The following is a 21,399-nucleotide window of genomic DNA, read 5'->3' as shown; positions in this document are numbered from 1 at the left end:
TCAGCTTAAAATAATCAATATGCTAAAAAGACATATTTAGGGGTGACAAATTCTGCACCCTAAAAATACAAATCAAAGAGATAGGAAAGTTGTGCATTAGTCTAATGGAATATATATATTATATATATTCCTCTACAAGAGTAAAAAATCAGGGAAACTAAAATAGAATCTGAAGAGGTTCAGAACAGGCCTCCCCAAGATGTGCTACTTTTGCATGTGAACTATGTTGAGCTGAAGGCAGTCAAGACCCTGCAGGCTCACAAGAAACTTACTTCCTCTTTAAAAAATTTAAACTGAATGTCTTAACCATAATGACTTATCTTCAGAAATAACTTTTTTATAACCTTTCTATAAGGCTGGGAAAACTTTTAATCACTGAATATCTATTCTTATTACACTCCTGAGAATGACCTTTTTCCCCTATGAAGCTTAGCTCAGAATATCATGCATACCTCATATTCTGTCCCTGAAGCTCTCATGTATACGGGGTCTCTGACTTTCTCATATATGGGATGGGGGATCATATATATATATATATATATATATATATATATAAATGAAATTAAATTTGGTTATTTCCTTTTGCTATTTGTCTCATGTAAATTTAATTAGTAAACAAGCAGAAAGAACTTTGAAGGGTAGAGGCAAGTATCTTTCTTCCCAGCACATTAAAACCAAGGGTCATTGTGACTTTCATTAACTTTAGTTTTAAATCCTGGCTCTGGAAATCATACCCCTCTCTCTTCCTGTATACCCCGCACAGACCTGGCCTTTCTTCCAGATAACGGGCAACTCTTGAGGCAGCAGAAGACAGTCACCCAGACCTGACTGATGGTCACAAGGTCTGCCTCTCTGGCAGGCTAAAGATAACACCTTGGCCTGGGTTATATTCCAACTCCTGAACCCTAAGGTGCAACAACCCTGGGTTACTTTCCCATGAGACAAGACAGAGATATGCCAGACTAGACCTCAGAATTATCCTCAAGTCTTGAAGAAATTAGTTATTAACTTTACCTCACCTCTAACCAATCAGCTCCCAGCACCACCTTGAACTCCAAACCACATGGTGTCTTGTGATTTAGCTCTATATAATCTATAACCTGTTACATGCCATCAAGGATTGGGTCTTCAGGCACTAAGCTCCCTTCCTCCATATTGGCCAACTCAATATTAAGCTATTTTTCTTCCTATACTGCAAATTCCTGCTCATGCATTTCTTTGGGCCAGTGAGTGCAGGTAGATGGATTAAAACACACACACACACACACGCACACACACACACACACACGCACACACACACACAGAAATATTGGGGTCCCAGTAACATTACAATGAAATGCCAGAATTTATTGAACTAAGCAGACTCAAATTAATTATGGACCAGCTATAAACTATTAATAAGCTGAAGAGGTACAAATTATGCCTCTTTGGGATATTGATTATTTTAAGCTGGTTATTTTCAAGGATCAGAAGGCTCAGTAAGTACCTTTGATCATCCCCCTAACTGCCTGAAAGTACTTAAGATAGAAGGTCTGTTCCAGGATGGAGCTATCCCCATAGATAACTATAGTTTAGTCTAAACCAAGTGTGATAGATGGGGAGAAACCTAGCAAGGCAAACTTGATGAAAGTCCTCTGTGTCTTCAGATGGCCCAGAACACTTGTTTACTAAACACTAACTCTTTTCATCGCCCAGGAATTACCTAACCTCCCCTACCTCCTTCTCCTTAGTCCAGAACGACATATATATCTCATTTTGCCTTACTGTCTTTGGAATTCTTCATGCTTATGTAAATTACCTGTGTGTATCTATTAACACTTCATTCCTCCTGTATATGCCTTATGTCATTTTAATTATTTGACGAGCCATAAAAATCAAGGGGAAAGGGGAGAATTTTCTCCTCCTCTTCAGATTAAATGAAACATGTCTCACTTATTACACTAGCAGTTGGTGTGGACCATGGTAAATGAGAATATTTGCCCTGCTTAGAGCAAATCAAATTGATTTTGGCATGCCAAACAATGTTTCTGATAACACATCCTCAGGTTGCAACCTGCAGAGAGCTAATGTAATGTCCTGCTTGCACTTAAAGAGAATTCTGAAACATCAGACCTCTTTGTAATTATTAAACTGAGGATCCCGACTGAATGGATGGATCTGATTTAATATGCACCCCCAGCACTCTATTGTTTCTTCACAGCTTGCCCTGTAAACCTTAGCCTTTCCCTGAGGCAGCCAGAAACAACGCCTTGGGTCGCCAGGTACCGGCCTTTGTTAAGCCAGAGATAACATCATGGCCTAAACCCTGTTTCAGCTCCCAAGCCTTTAATGCAGGATCACCCTGAGTACTCCCCCACAAAACCAGACTTAGGAACACGAAGGGCTGACCTCTCGAGCTCTAAAATTATGATTTACTGCTCTTACCTCACTCTTGACTACTTGGCAAGAACCACAACCCTAAACCCTTTACTCATGATGATTCATAATTTTGCTCTGTAAAACTTGTCTGTAAACCATTCCCCAATGGGGATGGGCTTTTGAGCATTGGCTTACTGTCCTCCTGGGTGGCACCATGCATAATAAAACAACCAATCTTTCTCCATTCATTGCAATTCTGTTTTTAGTGTTTGGTTCTGATAGCACTGAGTGGATGGACTCCTTCTGTTTGGTAATGCCACAGTTCAAAAACAAACGTAAAAGACTTTATTTACTATTTTGCAATGCCTCTAATTCTTATTTTAATAAATTCTCTCCTGTGTCAGCATCTACTTAACACATTTATTTACACATCTGCTCTATAACTTCACATATACTCAATAACCACCATGTACTAAAAAGTTCTAAGTAACCTCTTAGAAGTTTTGTATGTTTTACTCCTAGCAGTGGAGCCCTGTAAGACATGATTTCTCTTACACATCTTTCTCAGCCTGCACTGCATCTGAGTGCTATTGTTACTGGGAGACCTGGGTTAGGGGGCTCCTCCTCCTCAGTTCTTATCTGTTCTCGGGAGATGAATTCAGAAGAGAGACAAAGAATATAATGGAAATGTGGTAGCAAGTTTATTTATGAAATACACTTGCTCATGAAGCCATAAGCACACACCCAAGTAGTCTGAGTGCTCTGTTTGTTGGAGTTTTAGGAGTCTTGTGCTTGTAGCCAGCTTCCAGGATCCTCCTCCTTCTCCCTTCTCTGGACCTTGAGATTTGCATACAGTTTCAAAGGCCTCCTTTCTCAGACAATAAAAACAATACACAGAATTTCAATGGTTGCCTTTCTTGTGCTCTATCATGGTTTCTCTTGTGACCTTTGCAACACCTGTTGAACTTATCTGACCTCATAGAGCTCAGGACTGCTGAATTAATGGGTGAGACATGTCTCCCTTTCCCTTCCTGCCTTGGCTTGCTATCTATTCTGCCTAACACTGTGATCATTCACTACCTACATAAGTCATTCATTTGATTACCACTATTAAAAAGCAATGCTATCATGGGGTGTCCAGCTTGCAGCCTATTGGCCCCATGGAGCCCAGGATGGCTGTGAGTGCAGGCCAATGCAAAATTGAAAATTTAGTTAAAACACTATAATATTTTTTCATGATTATGTGTTGCAATGTATTTAATGTATGGCCCATGACGACTTTCTTCCAGTGTGGCCCAGAGACACCAAAACGTTGGACACCCCTGCAACTATTCTTCAGACAGAAAACACTGTCAAGACTTGGAAAACTAGTCAAGAGCTGTTTCAGAGAAAACTTTATAGACTAAAGTATCAACCTCCCTCCCCAACACTATCCAAAAGTAGAGTGATCCTATGAAATCTTCTGTAAGCCAAAATGGCATAAAGAGTATCCCCTATTTTCTGAAAGTTCACCTAATGTAACTTAATTTTTCTGAGAGACCTACATTAGTACATAACAGCTTTTTCGTAAAAGTGAAAATCCTCTTGATATTTCTTTGGATCAGCAAAAACAGCATTAATGTAGGTCTTCAGTGGCATAATAGAAAGCTAGGAATACCTGTATTTGGAAATTAGATCAATGAGAATGTCTCAATGAAAGAGAAAGTAGGACTATGAGTGTGCCTGTTAAAAGTGAAAAATAACGATCTCAACTTCAGCTTTGTCATTTATGTATTCTTTACCCTGAAGCATCAGAATATTTTAACCTGCTGAAGAATGTCTTTCTATTAGAATTTGTTGATATGAATGTGTTTGCTGATAACTGTGAGAGAACTTCATAAATGGTATTGTTTGGAGGGGATTAAAAAAAACAGAATTTATTTATAAAAAATTTGTATTTTCTTACATGTTTAAACTACAGTCACCTTCAAAGTACTCTCCATTTGACGAAATATGCCTACTGAGCCACTTTTTCCACTGTTCAAAGCAGTTTTTGAACTCATTGATTTTGATGCCTTTTAGAGCTTCTGCTGTTTTTTGTTTCACCTCTTCCACATGGGTAAAACGTTTCCCTTTGAAGAATTTTTCATCCAAGGAAACAACAAAAAAGTTTCTTGATATGAGACTGGGTGATTAGGAAGGGTGGGGCATGGAGGTCAAGCCGTTTTTGGTCATAATCTACTGAATACCCAGCACGGTGTGGGCAGGTGCACTCATATATCACCCATGATTAAATGGGCAAACATATTGAAAGAGTCTTCAAAAAATTTCACCAAAGCTGAATGCAGCCTCTTATACACGGGCTGGTGCACTGATACAGATGGGTCCCTAGAACACTCACTTAGTGGGGGAAGCCTGTACTACAAGAGGCCTGCCCTCCAGAAGATAATTCTGTTTGGGGGGCCACCTTTGTATATAAATCATGAAGTTTAGTATAAAATAAATTTTGATCATTTCAACTAGTTAAATGACCTCAGAAGATCTCTGGTATCATCTATAAAACAAAGAAAATATTTCCTACCAGAAAGAGTTGTTCTGAGTATTTGAAATAACTAGGACAATAGTAAGACCCACTGGACTGACAGATTGGACCATGACCTGAATCAAATGCAGCTAACTCTCTTGCTATGGTCACCACTCAAAGCTGGTGGCCTTCCATGTCATGTAAGTGGGCTGGGGCAGTAGACAGTTTTGCCTTCTGAACCCAGCATGGCCTTCACATGCTGTTCTTCCCATTTGTGTACCATGGGATGCAGGATGCAGCCACCACTTGGACTCTGTTACTCAGAGCCCCATCTTTTTCACAGATGTAAATAAGACCAGGTTTGTAGCTTCCTCTTCTGCCATTCTTCCCAGCTGCTTTGTAGAGGATGGCTACCACTGAATTTCCTACTTATGTCTGTACCCCTCTCATCTCTGTATGTAGGACAACCTTGGTGAATAGTGTGGTCTCTGGGAACTCTCATGAAACATTGTCTTCTCATGGATCATCTTATTAAGCATAATATCTATCAATTCAAGAATGCTTATATCGCCCTGGCTGGCGTAGCTCAGTGGATTGAGCATGGGCTGCGAACCAAAGTGTTGCAGGTTCAATTCCCAGCCAGGGTACATGCCTGGGTTGCAGGCTATAACCCCCAGCAACTGTACATTGATGTTTCTCTCTCTCTATCTCCCTCCCTCCCCTCTCTAAAAATAAATAAATAAAATCTTTTAAAAAGAAGAATGCTTATTTCCTGCACTTCCATTCTTCTTCCAAGATCTGCCGAGGTAACTTACATACACACACACACACACACACACACACACACATATCTTCATTGAGATGCATATATGTATGTGTGCATATATATGTAATATAACATTTCTAGAGATAAAATCCACATACCATAAAATTTAAAGTGTATCTGCATGTGCACATACAATATATACCTATACATGTTGTGCGTAAATGCCCATCAGTGGTAAATGTAATTTCTACTTTTGACTACTAATAATGAACATCTCTATACATTTTTATATGAATACATGTTTTTATTTCTCTTGAGTGTATACCTAGAAGTGGGATTTCTAAGTCATATAGGAACCCTATATTTAACACTTTGAAGAACTGCTCAACTATTTTCCAAACTAACTGCACCATTGTACTTTTTTCATCTGCAAAGTATGAGAGTTCCAAATTTTCACACCCTTATAAATATACACTTACTAGCTATTGTATGGTTGTTGTTTTTTTTTTTATTATAGCCATCCTGGTGGTTAAGTGATACCTTATTGTGGTTTTCATTTGAGTTTCCCTAATGACTAATGACATTGAGTATCTTTTCATTGAGTATATTTGAATATCTTATTTGGAGAAATGTCTATCCAGATCTCTTGACCAATTTTTAATTGGATTATTTATCTTCTTATTGCTGATTCATAAAAATACTTTATATATTCAAGATACAAGTATTTTGTGAAATACATGAAATGCAAATATTTCCCATCTGTAAACTGTCTCTTCCTTTTTTGGTGGTAGACTTTTAAGCACAAAATGTTCTAATTTTGATAAAGTCCAGCTTATCTTTTTGTTTTGTTTTGTTTTGTTTTGTTGGTTGTGCTTTTCATGATATGTGTCAAAAATAATTGCTTAGCCCAAAGTCATGAATATATGCTTTCTTCTAAGAGTTTTATTGTTTTTCAATTTGAATTAATTTGTTTACATGGTATAAGGCAGAAGTTCACAAGCATTTTTGTTTTTTGCATTGTCCCAGAGCCATTTGTTGAAAAGACCACTTATTTCCTCATGAAGAATCTTGGCACACTTGGTGGAAAAAAGTTAACCAAAGACATCTAAATGTATTTCTGGAATCAAGTTTCTATCCCATTGATATGGATATCCTTATGGCAATACCACAGGAAGAAAAATAGAAAGAAATGTGGATTCAACCTGATTTTTTTTTTTTTTTTTTTTTTTTTTCAACCTGATTTTTTAATTGGATCCATTCATCACTATCTGATTGCTATTAGATTATATAACAATTTCTTTTGGAAACTCCAACACAGACATGAAGTACATATTTAATATCATACTTAGAAACATATAGTCAGTTAAAAGGTTAATGTAACTTGGTGGTAGAAGAAAAACATTGTGCATGCCTGAATTACCATTGTTCATTAAACAGGGAATAAGTGTCCTCCATAAATTTAACATTCTCAGTTTTATCTCCCTTTTATCCCCCATGTCTAATCCAATGACATATATCCTATATAACAACTTTTGCTTCTACAGAAAGTTGTATTTCTAGTTTTCACCTCTTTAATTTTTTTTGAGAGCAGATTAAATGATAGAGTCATAGCGTCTCTAAATCTGTACTCTAGAAAAGGTAAATGTTTCAAAAAGTAAGAATATTTTCAATCATTTGCTTTTTATTTTATGAAAATAGAAGACAATGAGTAATCTAATCAAGCATCTTTTACTTCCAAATGTTGCTCTTAATTATATCCTTCTGCTTAAATGAAAGAAAGACATTTGAAGGTATTTTGAAGAACTTTCTATAATGGGGTTCTATTATAAGATGAGCTAACCCTCTAAGTGGGGAGTATTTGTGTTTCTAAATTTCAATAATGCAATTCTATTAATTCTGTCTCAGGGGAGGGGAGTTTATAGAATTGTTGGAATAGTTAAACCTAAATTTTTATTATAATGACCTCATTTCTAGCCAAATGGTCACTCATAAAACATTATCTATTGAAATGGTAACAATACATATATGAAAATATGGACATAACTAAAGGTATAATCAAGCTTATCCCTTTCCTAGTTTGAAGTTCTTAAGAAATAAAATTCTATGATAAATTGACTTGTTAGCAGGCCAGTGCACTAGATTAGAGCTGTCTTAATAAAGGCTATTCTGATAATCATTTTTCTCAGCAAATCTACCAGAACTATCTCTATTTCAGTTAAGTACCTGTTCTCACTTATGTTTTCTTCATAAATTGGACAAACAGCTCAAATGTCTGTTCTGTTTTAGACTTCACATAAATTAACTAAGTGGCAAACATAACTTGAGAAGTTGATCTCGTTGTCCATTAGAAAAAGCTTTACAAATTTTGCAAGAAGTCATTTATTCAAGGTTGAGGTAGGAAGTAGAACTACAAAAGTTTGCAGAATCTAAAGAGAGAAAAATTAAGACTGTGGAGTTTGGATGACTTCCCTATTTCAAAATTCCCATGTTGTCATCATAAACTGGCCTCTAAAATATTAGAAACTTTAAGGAAACTCATTTCTGAAAAATAGACAAAAACTGAAAATTTCCCGTATTACTAAAACATTAGTAGTCAGCCTGCTCTCCACAGTGAACAGCGGCATGCCCCAGTAACGTGGCCACCGTGGTTTAGATATCACACTGTGATCATAACATTTCCTCAGAGCTCATTTAAATGCCCCACATAACACAACACAGAACTGACAGACAGAAAAGCACATTTCTTTGATCTCTTCCTAAAATTGTCTAACCATATAGTCTTTTCCCTGCTATGTCCAAAAAATTATAATAAGCAAATGGATTCCTGGTATCCATTTTCTTGGATGCAATTTTATATTTTACTACTAATTCAGCTGTGGCCTAGGACTACTCAAAAATTAATATAAAAAATCTCAAATATAGTTACACTTGGCATGCACTTTGTATACCTGTTATAGAATTTAAAGAAAATTTGCTTTGACTCTCTATTGGTAATCATGGACTAAATCTCAGAACAAAGAGTTGCTTTCATATTATCCTTCTATACTTTTTCAAGTTTTCTATGGTTGAGACATATAGTTGGAACAAGTAGAAAAAATTTTTAATTTTTATTTATTTATTTTTAGAGATAGGAGAAGGGAGGGAGAAAGAGAGGGAGAGAAACATCAATGTGTGGTTGCCTCTTATGTGGCCCCCACTGGGGACCTGGCCTGCAACCCAGGCATGTGCCCTGACTGAGAATCAAACCAGCGACCCTTTGGTTTGCAGCCCCGCACTCAATCCACTGAGCTACACCAACCAGGGTGGAAAAAAATTTTTTAAGGAAATTACTCATTGAATTATAAGAAGCCCAAGAGTGACCTCTTTCTCTGCCCTATTGCCTCTTTCATCCTTACCTGAAGATATGTTTATTGATTTGAGAGAGAGAAAGAAGCATCTGTGAGAAAGAAACATCTGTCAGTTGTTTCCCCTACATTCCCCACTTGGCCAGAGCCTGTGTGTTTTGTTGTAAACATGTGTTCTTGGGATTTGAGTATTTGAAATAACAGAAAGCCATAGTTTGGGGCATAGTTCATTATCTGAATTGGCTCTTTGAAACAAAAAGTCTTCTCACTTTAATCTTTTTTTAAAGATTTCATTTATTTATTTTTAGAGAAGGAAGGGAGGGAGAAAGAGAGAGAGAGAGAGAAACATCAATGTGCGGTTGCTGGGGGTCATGGCCTGCAACCCAGGCATGTACCCTAACTGGGAATCGAACCTGCAACACTTTGGTTCGCAGCCCGCGCTCAATCCACTGAGCTACGCCAGCCAGGGCTTCACTTTAATCTTAATACCAACTATATAAATAAATTACCACAAAGTATAGCATTCTGAGAAATTCTTATTCAAAACCAATGAACATAATTTAAAGAATATTATCATTAATGAATAGAATTACCTAAAATGAAGCCATCCCTCTCCATACTCCCCTTATTTGAGCCAGAGACCAAGTGTTTTCTGACACACAGGGCGCACTTTATTTCAGGGACAGGGTTAAAGGAGAGCCTTCTGTAGAGCCTAATATCAGTAAGGGTTAGTGGTGTAATAAGAGTGGATCTCAACTTTGAAGAGAGATTTTTCGAGACCATTTAGGCCAAAACTTCATAGTCAGATTCAAGAGCTTCAGGCAGTATCACCTATATAAGTTGAGGGATCTAGCACATGGTGAAAATGTGGAGCCACTTATTTCAAAAAGGAAGAATTTCAAGAAGGTGACAGTAGAGCAGTAAAGCAAGTGCAAGTGCCCCACAGGACTTCTCTACAGGTCCCAGGTCACGAAGCTGGTGCTGGTCCTTTGTAGGTGAAATGACTCATGTGTTTAATGATCTACAGCTTTCATAAGATCCTCAAAGGGGTCTGCGCCAAGAAAAAGGGAAGGGAAGGGAGGAGAGGGGAGGGGAGGGGAGGGGAGATGGAAGAGGAATGTTAATAACTTCTGAGTTGTTCACCTTCTCATATTACAGAAGCCCTTGCAGATGTTGGCATCAGAAGTATTAGCACTACTCAAGTCTCTTGACACTACTGTATCATTAGCAGAAGGTTTTGGTTTGTTGCTATTTGTTTGTTACTTTTAATACACCATGCTATTTTTTACAGATGTGGGATAGAGAGTTCTCTTAACACAAAAATAATCTAAATACCATAAAAAGTTTATCCTTAATGATATTAACATTAAAAACATTTGAAAATATAATGTAAAATACATAAGATGGGAAGCATTGCTGTTTATTTGTCTTTCTCAGAGCTCAGTGGGGAACTTTTGAGCTCTGGCCTTTCTGCTAGGTTGTGAAGAAAAGACATCAAAACCAGATGATAATTCTGTATTTAAAACAACACAAGTCAATAAATAAAAAAGGAAAAGTAAAAAGATCAAGATAAACTTTAAATAAATTCCAGTTTTTCTAACTAAATGTAAAAGATGAATATCTTTCTTTGCTAGCAACCAGACGTCATAACAATAAACTTTTGCTCTTATGGATCATTAGGGACTTAACTAAATGGTAAAATTAATATCCATTTCAGATAATAACATAACCTTTTTAAAAAGCATGTGGAAAAACCAGGTGCCTATGGCCAATAAATCTAAATACACTTTCAGAGAATATAAATTGTGTGAAAATCAATACAGGGACTTAATATATAAAATGATACAGCTCTTTTTCATGGAGTAATTTGAGTTTTTTTTAAGCAATATTGTATGTTTTTAATACGAAAGCATTAATATGAATGTGCTCACATAAGTGGAATTTTGAACCTTTAGTGAGTCTTAAACTTTGGATCATGTGACCAAAAGGACACTCAGTAGGTCGATGGCCTTATCTGTAGCCATGTGTTCAGTGTCACTGAGAGTCTTACCTGTTACCTTTCATTTCAGGATTGGCTGGCTCTTTGCCCTGCAGCCTCTGCAGAGTCTCAGTTGGTTCCACATAAGTAATGAAGCATCTGCATGTTCTTGGCTTATTCTGAGTCTTCTGAGTTCCAGGAATGTTTTCACCTATATAGGCACTGGAGGACTTTCTATTCCCTAAAATTTGGTAGCTTGCCTAAGGCTCGGATTCATGCAAATGTTAAAGTGAAAACCCTTGCTTTCTTTCTTAGTAACATGTATTTTAATAAGGAATTTTTGAAGTAACTCACTAATGAATGTATTATTTTAGTGGAATTTCAGTTACAAATAGACACTGGCAAAAGATCAGTTTAAGCAGAAAACTTTCAAGCCTCTCTAATACCACCAAATTTAGCCAAATCTAGTATGAGATATCACATGCAAATTTTAAAAACTTTGTATAGTATATATAACAGGCAAAAAATATTTTGGGGAAGGAATGGATCTCCACAGTTCACAGTTCACTTAGTCATCTTGCAGACCTAAGCTCATTTTTTTTGTGAAAGCTTGTAGCATAGTATTTTATACTAATGCTATTTATATTTGTGAAGTGTATAGTATAGTATAGTATTTTATGGACAAATAAGCACTATAGACAAGCAAAATGAAACATCATAATTCACCAAACATTTAATGGATAAATGTGCATATGTTTATAAACTTATGTTATACACAAAACATAACGTAATGATAAAATGCTGCTTTTGATCAGCAATAAATTGTGAACACTGTATCCAGTGCTTCTTAAACTATGGGCCACAGAACTGTTTGAGAACAAAAAAAAAAAAAAAAAGAAAAGAAAAAAGCTACAGACCCTGTGGCACAGTGTCTCCTAAAATGCACATGTACTGTTTGTTACATACACAGAAACTGGTGTAAACCACATTGGGACTAGTGCATCCTTTGAAGCCTGTCCACAGACTCTTGGAGAAACTAGGATAAGTATCTCTGATTCATAGCATCATCTTTATTTGCTGCATAATGTTCCCTGGATGGGTGTGTATACTGTTACTAGGTAATCCCATGTAGGTTATAACTAAATATTGAATAATACCTTGGTGCACATTTTAGTATATACATCTGTGATTACCAACCAATTACATCTTTTGATTATACTGTTAGTGAAATTGATTGAATAAGCGTGTTTTTAGATTTTTATATTAATTGTCAAACAGTGGTCCAGAGTGGATTCTTTTTTCAATCCTCACATTAAGCTACGTTTATTGGTTTTAGAAAGACAGGAGGTGGGGGAGGGGGAGAGAGAGAGGGAAACATCGATGTGAGAGAGAAACATAGACACATGAATTGGTTGCCTCCCATATACATCTCGACCATGGACTGAACCTACAACGTAGGTATGTGCCCTAATGGGGAAATTCAACATGCAGCCTTTTGGTGTATAGGATGATGTTCCAATCAAGTAAGCAACCTCCAGCCAGGGCAATCTAGAGTTTATTTTATAATAATTAAACTCACACAAGCAATCAAGTATCCAGTTTATTTCTCATTAGATATGTTTATTGCTTTTCATCCAAATGGGTAGTGTACACAAAAAGATAGTGTTTCATTGTTGCTTTAGTTTCCTGTAGGATCACTCAGGACATGGCTCTACCACGTCCCGTGATGAGAGCCAGCCAGAGGGCCCCTGGTCAGAAAGAGTGTGCATTATACAGAGGCAATGGATTGTAACTCCCTCCCTATCTCCCCTGGGGACAGGTTTCCTGCCTGGTGACTGCTTCTTGACCTTTTCTTTCTGCACGTACAGACTAAGGTAATACAGCTTAAGACCACATGGAAGTTTGTATAACTTGAACCCACACTGCCTTTGTCCGGGACCCCTTATAACCGGTCTCGGGCTGAGGAGGAGTGTGGTCCTGCTTTGCCCACCTGCTGCTGCTGGTGCTCCCTGTAATATGAGTAATAAAGGCTAGATCTCCTCTACCAGGCCCTCTTTGCAGTTTGTTCGGCTTATCCAAATGAGCCTTTGAGATCCCCATGCTTGATTTCCTGCATTACATTCATAGTTTTAAAATTTAGTGATGTTAATCACACCTTTCTATATATTCATTGGCCATTTCTATTTCTTCTTTCTTTGAAATTCCTGTATATGATTTTTGCTCATTTTTATTGGTGTTTCTGATGTTATTTTAAAAATTTATTGTATCTTTTCCATTATCATTTACTCTCCTTATACTCAGCTCCTCCTGACAATCACCTCACTGTTGTCCATGTCCATGAGACCTTTGACCTTTTTGCTCAATCCCTCCACTCTATTAACGTCCCCCCCACTAGCTGTCATCCTGCTCTCTATCTGTGAGTCTGTCTGTATTTTGCTTGTTAGTTCAGTTTTTTCACTAGATTCCACATATGAGTGAAATCATATGGTATTCGTCTTTCTCTGACTGGCTTTGTTACTTAGCATAATGTTCTGCAGGTCCATCCATACTGTCGCAAATGGTAAAATTTTCTTCTTTCTTATGGCTGAGTAGTATTCCATTGTATAAATGTCCCATAGTTGTTTTATCCACTTATCTACTGATGGACACTTGGGCTGCTTGCATATGCTGGCCATTGTAATAACATGGCAATGAACATGAGGTCCTTATGTTCTTTCAAATTAGTGTTTTGGGTTCCTTCGGTCATATCCCCAGAAGTGGGATTGCTGGGTCAAAAAGCAGATCCAATTGTAATATTTTGAAGTTTCTCCACACTGCTTTCACAGCGGCTGCACCAGTCTGCATTCCTACCAACAGTGCAAAAGGGTTCCCCTTTCTCCACATCCTCATCAGCACTTGTTGTTGGTTGATTTGTTGGTGATAGCCATTCTGACACATGTGAGATGGAAACATCGTGCCTTTAATTTGTGTTTCTCTGATGATTAGTGACATTAACATCTTTGTATACATCAATTGTCCATCTGTATGTCCTCTTTGGAAAGTGTCTATTTAGGTCTTTGCCCATTTTTAATTGTGTTGGTTTTGGTTTTGTTTTTTTTTATGTTGAGTTTTGTAAGTTCTCTATAAATTTTGGAAATTAACTCCATATCAGAAGTGTTAGTGAGTATGTTCTCCCATTCTGTGGGTTATCTTTTTATGTTATTGATGTTTTCCTTGCTGTGTAAAAACTTTTCAGTTTGATGTAGTCCCGTTTGTTTGTTTATTTATTTATTTGTTTCCTTTGCTCAAGGAGATATATCTGGTAAAATATTGCTAAGGGTAATGTCCAAGATTTAACTGCCTATGTTTTCTGATTAGAAATGGCAGGTCTAACTCAGAGGTACAGCGTGTTAGCTCCAGACCACCACAATAATGTGACTATCATAATGAAATGAGTAACACATATTTTTTTAGGTTTCCAAGTGCATATGAAAGTTAGTTTACACTATAAGTATCCAATAACATTATGTCTAAGGAAGCAATGTACACACCTTAATTAAAAAGACTTTATTGCTAATAAATGTAACCATAATCTAGCCTTCAGGGAGTCATAATATTTTGCTAGTAGAGGGTCTTGTAAAAACTACAATATTTGCCAAGTCCAATAAAGTGAAGTGCAATAAAACAAGATATGTCTATTCATAAAACTGTCCTTTTCTGTGAATAGTAACCCTGTGTTATATCTTTAAAATACAGGGTCCAGCAGAAGTAATGACTGCTTAAGTATGGCTGGTAGGGTAATAAAATGGGTGTAATAATTTATAATTTTAATTTGAACATTTTGTCTAAAATGTCACATGGTGTGCTTGAGAGTGATATTGTTATGTTACAGAATTACATGCTTATGAATTTGTAATAAAAGAGTTTGTAATAAAAAAGGGGGCATTATTTGTGCCAGACACTGTATTTTCTAATTTGCATTTACCTTTTTAACTCATTTTATAATAAAATTATTTTAAATGGTATACTCATATTTACTATAGTTTACTTATTTGATGCCCTGTCTGGTATGGCTCAGTGGATTGAGCACTGGCCTATAAACCAAAGAGTCGCTGGTTCAATTCCCAGTCAGGTCACATGCCTGGGTTGTTGGCCAGGTCCTCAGTAGGGGGCATGTGAGAGGCAACCACACACTGATGTTTCTTTCCCTCTCTTCCTACTTCCCTTCCCCCTCCCTAAAAACGAATAAATAAAATATTAAAAAATAATATATTTTACTTATTTGAATAATAATTACACCAAGACTTTTACTACTACAAAATTGTGTGTACATTTTCTATGCCCTTTAATATTTTAATAGCTTTTATAAATTTAATGAAAATGAATTTATACTTCATATAAAAATAGTCCATGTTTATTGTAATATTTCACAAATTACATAAACATATAAAGAAGAAAAGAAAAAAAAATAGTTGACTATCCAGAGGATATCAGATGTAACACATTTTTCAGCCTTTAAAATCTGCCCCTATGCTGCCCAGTCCCTCAGGCGCATGCATGCATGGCATGTGCATACACACACACTTCCTACTTTGTAATTTTTATTTTTCTCATTCAAAAATATGCAATGAGCTAGTCTCATTTTGGAAGCAGCATTACACTGATTTTGACTATTATGGTGTATATATATATATATGTACACTTTAACATCTGGGAAGCAAAAACCTCTATTTTCCTTTCCAAATGCTTCTGGTTATTTTTACTCACTGTTTTCTCCCACAGAAATTTTGAGAATTTTTGCTAAGTGAAAAAAAAGCTAAAGATAATTTTATTTGCAATTGACTTTAACTGATAAATTAATTTGTTAGAGGCATTAAATTACATGGTTACAATGTATTGCTTCTATCAATAAAAATGCAATGTCTCTTTAGTCCAGACTTCTTTTACTGATGTTCAGTAAAATGTTATAGTTACCTACTTTGCACACCCTTTTCCACCAGCTACAATTGTCTCCCAATGTACACTTCCAAATGACTGACAAGGCTGAGACTTGTACCCCACTTACAATCCCATCGATAAGCGACCACCTGAGCTCCTAGTCTGCTGTGTTTGGGAGGTGTTTATGTCACATTGCCGGTGGGGGGCAGAGACAGGGTTTCAGAGAGAGACAGCCTCTAACTAAGCAGGGAGCTGCAGAACTATGCCAAACAGTTACTTCTTGTCATTTGGTATGATTTTAGCTGGGATTCTGCATCCCATTCCAACAGGTTCACTTTCCTTTAGTGTGAGCTCCCAGTAGTATTGACTCTCAAATCAAATATAGTACAGCAACAGCTAGTAATCCTAAATGCTTCCAGCGAGGCTTTTATTGTGCATAAATATGCCTTAATAAGCTACTAGTCAAAATTTCCAGCTGGTAGGAAATGAGGGGCGTATGCCAGAATGAAGTTTGGAAAATCTGTTTGTACCAAATACAGATATGTCATTTACTACAGAGTTTTAGGTATGTCATTTAACCCTCTGAGCCTCAACTTTAATATTCATAAGTGAACAGTATTTTCTTTCTAAGTTTACTCAAACCTTCACATCCTTCTCCGAAGACTGTGTAAACTATCTCTGCTCCTGGTAATCTGTCTCTTTTCTCAACTGTCAGAGTGCTTGGCCCTTGTCTAATAGTCAGGCTTTTATCTTATTTATGTGTGAGTGCCCTGTTCCCCCAGATTAAATAGCACTTCCTTGAAAATAACAACTGTGCCCATTTTTTCCTTACATTTACTAGCTCAACACTTTGCACTTAATCTAAGTAAATATTTCTTAGAATGAGCTCCTCCATATCCTTATCTTTTACACAGTTAGTTATTAAAAGTGATTTTTATCCACAAAGACATTTAACTAATGACATATTGAAGGGACAAAATGTACTTTTGTTATATTTTCATCTGATAAAATTCTATGTTTTTTCAAGTATTTTAGATTTCCAACTTATTTTTGCAGAAGCCTCTTCTTTGTTCACCTCTGGCATAAAATGGACAGTGAAATTAAGAGGATATTTTTAGAGATGCCAGTTTATGAAAAATAAACATTAAATACATAATAAAAATTCATTTGCAAAAAGTTAATAAAGATGCACAGTATTTGTAGACAACTTCAGTGTTTTACACAGCTAAGCAAAGGGCTAAAATGTTATTTTTTATTATTACTACTGAATATCTTAAAGTATGAACTATGAATTGGTTAAATTTTCTTCCTTGCAGTCATGTTCTGGAAAAGCATGCAGTTAATATAACTTTTAAGAAAATCATGTTTAGCCCTGGTTGGTGTAGCTCAGTCAATTGGATTGAGCATGGACTGCAAACCAAAAGGTCATTGGTTCAATTCCCAATCAGGGCACATGCCTGGGTTGCAGGCCAGGTCCCCAATAGGGCACATGTGCAAGAGGCAATCACACATTGATATTTCTCTCTGTCTCTTTCTCTTTTGCTTCCCCTCTCTCTAAAAATAAATAAATAAAATCTTTTTAAAAATCTTGTTTCAATAACTTTGCTGGTGAGTCATTCAAAACTTCTAAACATCAAAATGCCTAATAAAGAAATAAGATGAGCTAGCTACTTATCTTTTTTAAAAGCTGTATTAAAACACAATTAGCACATCATAAAAGTATACAGGAGGGGTGGCTCAGTTGGTTGGAGCATTGTCCCATACAATAAAAAGTTGTGGGTTTGATTCCCAGTCAGGCACATACCTAGATTGCAGGTTTTATCCCTGGTCTGGGTGCATATGGGAGGCAAACAGTCAATGTCCTCTCTCCTCTCTCTCTCTCTCTCTCTCTCTCTCTCTCTCTCTCTCTCTCTCCCTGCCTCTCTCTAAAATCAGTAAACATATCCATCGGCGAAGATTAAAAATAAGTAAATAAATCACTGAAAAAAAAGTAGCTTTAGCATAGTCACAAAGTTTTTCAATTGCCACAACAATCTAATTTTACAACATTCTCATCACTTCGAAAAAGAAAATCATGTATCCATTATTAGTCACTTCCTACCCTGCCTACTATGAACATTTTATTTAAATGCAATAATAAAATATGTAATTTTTATAGCTGAATTCTTTTACTCAGTGTAATGTTTTTGATGTGTACCCACAGTGTAGTATGTTTTAATACCCCATTCCTTTTTATGGCCAAATAGTGGTCCATTGCAGGAATATATAAAATTTCGGTTATCCATATACTATCTGATGGATATTCAGGACTGTTTCTAATTTGGGGTTATATGAGTCATGCTGTTCTGAATAGTTGTGTATAAGTTTTTTATGGACATGTATTTTCATTTCCTTGAGTTTATACCTGGCAGTATGATAGCTAGGTCATATGATGGCTCTATATTTAATATTTGAGAAACTTCCAAAGTATATTTCAAAGCAGCCAAACTGTTTTGTATGCCCATAAACAATGTAGGAGGATTCTCACTTCTCCACATCAGACATACTGCTGGTTCAGTTAAAGACCACCACAATAAAGCAAATTTTGCAATAAGTCAAGCCATATAATTTTTTGGTTTCCCATTGCATATAAAAGGTATGGTTATACTATACATAGACCTTTAAGTGTCTAATAGCATTATGATTTTTAAAAAGTACATACCTTAATTAAAAATACTTTATTGCTGAGGGTTCTAGTCAAGATGATAGCATAGGGAAATGCGGCACTTGAATCCTCCTACAACCACATCAAAATTACAACTAAGCTACAAACACCCATCATTCAAAACTACCTGAAATCTAGCTGAACAGAAGTCCTAAAATTAAAGATACAATGAAGAAGCCACATCTAAACTGGTAGAAAGGTGGGAGACACAGAATGGGACGGTCCCCCATCCATGTGCGGCAGATAGAAATCAGGAGAGACTCTCAGCTGCAGAAGTTCCCCCTGAGGAGAAGGGATCCCAAACCCATACTAGATCCCCCAGCCCAGGGTTCCAGTGACCAGAAGAGAAATCCTCATAATTTCTGGATTTTAAAATCAGCAGGTATATTAGCTGAGTGAGACAAAGAGCTTCTGGAGACACAGATATTACTCTTAAAAGGACTGTGCAGGAACTTATTCAAATTCACTCTCTCTGAGTTCCAGTGCTAAGGAAACAGCTCAAAAAAAATACCATGGGCATATGGAGGAAAACTGAATTTACTGGCATCAGGGCAAGAGCTGGTGGGGAAGCTTTCTCCCAGACAGAAATGCTGGCAGAGGCCATTATTCCTCTTCTTAGCTCAACTTCCACAGAGCCTGCAGGCAAGTGCCATGTCTGAGTTTCCATCAACCTGGCTAGTAGTGTTTTCCTTTCCCTGGAGATTCCTTGAGACCCCATGGCACCCAACTTTTGCACCCACCCAGGCTGATTCCAGTGGCTTTCCTATACATATGGTCTCTCTTGGTTTATGCTTCAAACTTTCCTAAAATCCCTCAAACATTTAGTATCTGGTGTCTGTATGCCCTATACTTCTCTCTAAGTAGCTACAGGCCTGGCAGGCCTGGCAGCCATGGTTCACACTATGGCCTTGACTAGGCAACTCCAATCCCAACACAAGTAGCAGCCTTGTGAAGATCAGTTTGTAGCTCATGCCAGGTGGCTCTAAGCAAGTACAGGTGGTTGCTGACCTTGACCTGCAACTTTCAGGAGACCCCAGAGCCAGTGCACCCAGTGGACAACTTCAGGCCAAGATGAAGTATGACTCAACTACCTACACAAGTGACATACTCAAGGGACAGACCTAGCGAGCACTGAAGCCATGGTGAAATAAGTGCTGCTATGCAGGGTCAGCCCTTGAACAGCTGATCCTTCACAGTAGTCACAGCCAGTCTTCACAATCAATCAGCCTGGAGGGTAAATCTCTCCCACTGATGTGCCGACAGCAGTCAAGGCTCAATGACAACAGGAGGGTGTATACAGCCTGCACACTGGTGTGTCTGATTCAAGTGTTCGGGGAGGCTGTGCCACTGGACCCTACAGGACACCTACTACATAAAACCACTCTTCTAAGCCTGGGAGATATAAAGTTCTACCTAATACATAGAAACAAACACAGGGAGGAAGTCAAATAAGGGGACAAAGAAGGGGACAAAGAAACATAAAAACTATAAAACAATAGAACAGAAAAAAAGAACCAGTCAGAAATAAAAAAATGCATGAACTGAAATGAAGAATACATTACAGAGAATCAACAGTGGAGTAGATTAAGCAGAAGATCAAATCAGATATTTGGAATATAAGGAAGGAGAAAACTCTCAATAAGAACAACAAGAAGAAAAAAGAAGAAAAAAATAAAGAGGATAGTATAAGGAATGTCTGGGACAACTTCAAGCATATGAATATTCACATTATGGGAGTGTCAGAACGAGAAGAGATAGGGCAAGAAATTCAAAACCTGGGTTAAAAAATAATAATGTAAAACTTTCTTAATCTGGTGAAGCAAACAGACATACAAGTCCAAAAAACCCAGAGAGTCCCAAACAAGATGTACTTAAAGAGGCCCACACCAAAATACATCATAATTAAAATCCAAAAGTTAAAGACAAAGACAGATCTTAAAAGCAGCAAAAGAAAAGCAGTCATTTATCTGTAAGGGAGCTCCCGTAAGACTGTCAGCTGATATCTCAACAGAAACTGCAGGCTTGAAGGGATTGGCAAGAAATATTTAAAGTGATAAAAAGCAAGGACCTACAACCAAGATTACTCTCTCCAGCAAAGTTATCACTTAGAATTGAAAAAACAGGTAATAGCTTCCCAGACAAGAAAAAAATAAAGGAGTTCATCACAACCAAATTAATATTACAAAAAATGTTAAAGGCATTTTTAAGAAGAAGAAGAAAAAAATTCAAAATATGATTAATGAAATGGCAATAATCACATACTACCAACAGTTACTTTAAATGCAAATAGATTAAATGCTCCACTTAAAAGACATATGAAGGCTGAACAGATAACAAAACAAGTCCCTTACTTAGGCTACCTACAAGAGACTCCAGATCAAAAGACACACAGACTCAAAGTAAAGGTATGGAAAAATACATTTCATAACAATGGAAACAACAAAAAAAGCTGGGGTAGCAATACTTATACTAGACAAAGTAGACTTTAAAACAAAGGCTCTATAATATGAGACCAAGAAGGATCCAGCAACTCCACTTCTTAGTATTTATCCAAAGAAGCCCAAAACAATAAATGAAAAATATATATCCACCCATATGTTTATCATTTATAATAGCCAAGATATGGATATATATATGTGTGTGTATGTGTGTGTGTGCATGTGTGTGTATGTGTGTATATATATGTATATATAAATATATAAAATATGGCTCAGCCATAAAAAAATAAAATATTGTCATCTACAACAACATGGATGGACCTACAGAGTACTATGATGAGTGAAATAAGTCAGAGAGAGAAAGACAAATGTCAAATGATTCCACTCAATA

This window comes from Phyllostomus discolor, chromosome 10, assembly GCF_004126475.2.
Source record: "Phyllostomus discolor isolate MPI-MPIP mPhyDis1 chromosome 10, mPhyDis1.pri.v3, whole genome shotgun sequence".
Classification (NCBI taxonomy): Eukaryota; Metazoa; Chordata; class Mammalia; order Chiroptera; family Phyllostomidae; genus Phyllostomus; species Phyllostomus discolor.
The sequence above is the reverse complement of the archived record's forward strand: the minus strand, read 5'-3'. Positions refer to the sequence as shown.